General features: G+C 53.9%; 1 long non-coding RNA gene across 1 annotated transcript; it reads left to right on the top strand.

Moving 5' to 3' along the window:
- The first annotated feature begins 405 nt into the window (after positions 1-405).
- Positions 406-4,578, top strand: LOC144367064 (uncharacterized). The gene is made up of 2 exons (XR_013426270.1): positions 406-618; positions 3,211-4,578. It is a non-coding gene; the product is annotated as an uncharacterized LOC144367064 (long non-coding RNA).
- The last annotated feature ends 232 nt before the right edge of the window (positions 4,579-4,810 follow it).

Below are 4,810 nucleotides of genomic sequence, written 5' to 3'. Positions count from 1 at the left end.
CCCCCGAGAGGAAGCACCCCTTTCAGGAGAAGAGAAGCCGGAGGATCCTCCGGTTGTCCCTCTGGCAGCCAGCTCTGAGGCTCACTGTTGTCACAGCACATGTGACGTTGCTGGCATTCAGAGCAGAGCCTGCCAACAATGTGACTTGACATTTTAAGCCTGTCTCCTCTTCCTTTTGCTCTTTTCACCAAGCAATGGCCACATGACGTCCCCTCCGAGTCCTCAAGGCAGGAATGCAGCCCGACACCCCCTCCAACCCCCCCCCCCCCACGGGCTCTCAAAGAGAAGCCGCACCAGAGACACCACGCGCTTCCATCTCGGATAAAATTACTCATCTAAATTTAGAACTAGGCCAGGCTTTGAGGCTCGCCCTTCGTTCGAGGTCTAACGCATGAAAAGACCTTGTTCTGGGCGATTTTTCAGGCTGCCTTGGAAGGGGGCATTTAACCCGATTTGATCTCCACCGAATGCATCGGGGCCGATTCTCTGCCGCGGGGGAACCACGCCGCCCGCCCTGCGGTTTCCAGGCACTTTGAGAAAGATTCCTTTTGATGTCCCTGGGAGCTCTGTTTCCAGAGCGGCCACAGCCGGGGAACTGCACAGGGACTAGAGAGCCAGGTCTGTGTCAGAACGCTTGTCCCCTGGCTCTCAGGCAGGACGCCTGCGGGGCCAGGGCGGCAGCCAGGGCTGGGCTTGGGCCATTCGGGGTGGGGGGGCGAGGGTGCGTTTGCTCACCATGACAGGGTGACAGTCAGCATTTGCAGGCTACATATTTTAAGGCAAAATCCCTCCCAGCAGGGAACCATTAGTAAAATCGTCATTTGAGGTCAGGCTGATTTTTTTTTAATCATCTCAGCTGCTACTATAATTTAGTATATATTTTGCATCGGGGTTCCAACCCAGGGGCTCTCTACCATTGAGCTACATCCTCAGCTTTTCCATTATTATTTTTTTAAATTCTGAGGTAGGGTCTAGCCATGTTGCCCGGGGCTGGCCTCATGTTTGCAAACCCCCTCAGCCACCCCACTCACTAGAATGACGGACATGCCCAGCAATGCCAACAAGAATAAAGAACAGTTTCCTAAATGCCACTCGGCGGTTACTGTCTGTCAGTAAAAGAAAGCAAATTTGAATTCCAAATATCTTGCCCTCCGAGCTGTGCTCTAGTTAGCACAGCGCCAGGCCCCCAGCAAACCCCCAATAAGCCCACCCCAGGTAGGACTTCAGTGGACCAATGATCACCATTCACAATATTGTAGTAAGTAGAACTCGGGTACTTGGGGGGGTTCTCTGCCGTAGCAAAGCACATCAGTGAGCTATTGCTGAATAACAAGCAGCCCCCAAACCATGGATGAAATGGCTTTTCCCAGCTCACCTGGCCAGGCAACGGGCCTGAGCTCGGCTGGGTGCTGAGGCCGTGTGTCTGTGGTCACTGGGCCTTCATATGGCTTCCCTCACATAAGTGGCACTGAGGTGGCCATTGGTTATGGAGACAGAATAACTGGGCCACACATCCTCGTCATCCAGAAAGCCATTAACAGCGGATCACTAAGGTGGAGGTTGTAGGACTCCCAAGAGCAGCAGGAGAGGACACTGTCCCGCCCCTGGACTTGGGGTTGGAAGGCGCTTGGGTCACATCTGTCACATTCCAACCAGAAATGTCCTCCCTGCGTCCTGGGGCGGGGAGCCAGACTGGGCTCCCTGGTGTCACAGGGAGTGACTGAGAACCAGGCACTTAAACACAGACAATGCCACACATGGGAATGGACCGGCTGGCTCGTGTTGAGTGACAGAGGTCCACTGGTCCTCCTCGGACCCCACCCGAATCAGTGTCCTCATTCTCCCCCGCACACTTGCTGCACCCTGGAAATACGTCAGGCCAGCCCTCCCCGGCTGGTCCTCCCCTTGGAGGATGGTCTGAAGCTCTTTCCTCTTCAGTGGTGATGGGGACACAATCCTCCTCCTGGGGCCACATGGGTTCACCTTCCCTGGAGGCCTTCACAGGATGACCTGTGGGAGACCAGCACTAACCCTTCCAGGTGTGGGAAGGAGGTGACAGGCCCCTCCTTGAGTGAGCTGGGGGACCCCAGGTCGCCTTGTCTGCCTGACTCTATGCTTCAGTCACTTACCTCCTGGGGAGTTTAGAAAAATGAAGATTTTCTAAAAATAAAATTAAGACTTGAAAGTGGCCGATGCTCTCTGACTTAATTCCTTTGGTTTTGAAAATTTTAAGCAAAAATCATCCTGATTGGTAGGTTCCACCAGAGCAGGACCACAATCATCTCATGTGCTGGCACGCCCAGCAAGCCCAGGGGGGCCCGTCTCTCTGGTCTTGCTAAAACCGAAGGCACACTTATGTGCAGGGATGGAGACATGCAAATAAAGGGGCTCTGGACTTTAAATGACTCTGTGTTCCTCCTCTCTGTTTCCAATTCCAAACTTCCTAAAGTTCTTCAAAACCTCTGAGGACCCAGTTTGAAGAATTCCGCAGCCATTCAGTAGATAGAAGGAGGAAAATGGTCATTACGAAGAGAGCAGAGAGAGTCAAGGCCAGTCCAAGGGGAGAAGCCAGGCTACAGGCCATCGCCTGGACTTGTCCCTGGGGAGGAAAAACGATGAGCAGCCACAGCTGCTGGGGAGGTGGGTAAAGAACAAGCAGATTTCTCTGTTGACCCCCATCAGCCTCCTGCTGCAGGGGCTCGGCTACCGAGCGGGATGGGTAGCAGCACTGTTCTGATTCTCCACTCCTTTCCCATCACAACCTCAGCAATGGGATTTCCAGCCCCTCCACCCTTCTCTAGGGGTCACTGTTCTTCCTGCCCATTACTATGAGGCCTGGGCTTGGACCATGTGCCTTCAGCAGATACGTAAACAAAAGCTTCACAGGGTGCGGTTGAATCTTGCCTCTTGCGTTTCCACAGCCTGCTGCTGGGGCAGCGGGGACGAGAGCCAGAGGGAGCAGGGATAGCCCACCCGGGACTCAGGGCCACGGTCAACCAGGTTCAGGAAAGCAAAAGTCCACGGATGACTGCAAGCTGCTGGGCTTTGGGGCGGTTTCTTACACAGCACTGCGGTTGGAACAAGCTGACTGATACAGAGGGGGAAACGGAAATTCCCCTGGCACAGATCCTGGTAGCAGCCAGGAACAGTCAACTAAGAACTCTGACATTAGCAAAGTTAGAAAAAGATTTTTTTCTTCTTTTTTTTTAGAAGCAGCATCTGATCATGTGGCGGAGTCACTTGTGAAACAAGCTGAAGGAGACTTATTAACCAGAAAACCCCGGAGCCGACTTCCTTGGTGACTCCTCAGATCCAGGGTCGTGTTTCTTTCACAGCCAGCAGCTCTGCTCTGCATTTGACCCCGGCTGGACTGAGTTATTCTGGATCTGTTCTCCTGACTCTGGGGCTTAAAATAGTCTCTGCTGAGCCATCTGCCTGGGGACCCATCTCACTCCTGAGAGGTGTAGCAGCTGGGGCAGAGCCGAGCGTGGCTCCTGTTAAGAAAGTGAACAATCTCTGGGCTTCGCTCCATCCTGTGAGTGCGCCCAGGGGAGAAAATAAAACAGAGGGCATTTGGCTGCCAGAGAAGAGTAAGAGCTTAAGGAGAGAACCCGGGAGAGGCCAGGGAGAGGGAACAGGGGAGCCGGGAGGCTGCCTGAGGCTGGAAGGCAGCCAGGTTGAGCCAAGTTCAGGCGAGGATCTGCCAGCGGAGGCGGTGGGGAAAAGAGGCTCCGGAACAGCCCAGCAGCCCCGCAGCAGGAAAGGGCGTGGAGTCCCGGCTCAGAGGCCCTGAGATGAGGACTCCCCGGCTGACCGTGGAAGCTTTCACTCTGTGGCCGTCTCTGACCTGGAGTGACTCATCCTGGGCTTTCTCACCCTCGAAGTAGGTTCACCACAGCTCTCGGGTCGCAAGGGAGGACCCGAGGGCGCAGGAAAGAACTAGATCCTCTGTACAGATAGAAGCGAGATGCCCTCCTCCGCACGTTGGGCTCGGGTGGTGACTGTGACCTTTGGTTCTGCTCCCTGGTGCGGGGTTCAGGGCAAGTGCACCCAGACACACCCGGAGTGACTCAAATCAGTAAGTGCCTCCTAACCATATGTCAAGAGTATCATCCAAAAGCCTGGCCAAGCCGGAACAGCTGTTGTCTTCTTCTAGAAAGTTCCAGAGGTGACCTTCTAGTAAAGACTCAAGTCGGAACAACAAGACCAACTGCAGCCCCCAGCAGGACTGCAGCCCAGGAGGAGAGGTCACTCGCCGGTGCCTAGCCCAAGGCAGGCTCGTCCCAGTGGAGGGGGCGCAGGCTCAGGGAAGGTGCCTGCCTTCCATCTCTGCCTCCTGAGGCTTCCAAAGGCTTCTGTCTGCAGGGGCTAAAAGTCGGACCTAAATTTCCCCCTCCACCTCCACAGTCTTTGGAATGTTACTCAATCTCTCCTCTAGGCTACATTGTCTCATCTGCAAAATGGGTGATAGAGCTCACTTACTTAACCTGACCTTTACAGCAGGGGTCAGCAAGTACCAGCCTGAGGGCAAACTCACCCTTCTGCCTATTATCCTAAATAAAGTTTTATTGGAACCCAGCCAGGAGCACTCATTTACATATTGTCTACAGCTATTTTTAAGGCTGCAAATGGCAGTGTTGGGTCGCTGCGGCGGAGACCATATGGTCTGCAGAGCCTAAAATAGTCCCTCTCTGGCCCTTTACAGAAGCCGTTTGCTGGCTCCTGGTTTGAGGATTAAATAAGATAACAAAAATAAAACTTTCTATTATGGAGTCTGGAATACGGTGGGCAGTCAGGAGATGTTGGTTTT

This window comes from Ictidomys tridecemlineatus, chromosome 10 (assembly GCF_052094955.1).
Source record: "Ictidomys tridecemlineatus isolate mIctTri1 chromosome 10, mIctTri1.hap1, whole genome shotgun sequence".
Taxonomy (NCBI): Eukaryota; Metazoa; Chordata; class Mammalia; order Rodentia; family Sciuridae; genus Ictidomys; species Ictidomys tridecemlineatus.
The sequence above is the reverse complement of the archived record's forward strand: the minus strand, read 5'-3'. Positions and strand labels throughout refer to the sequence as shown.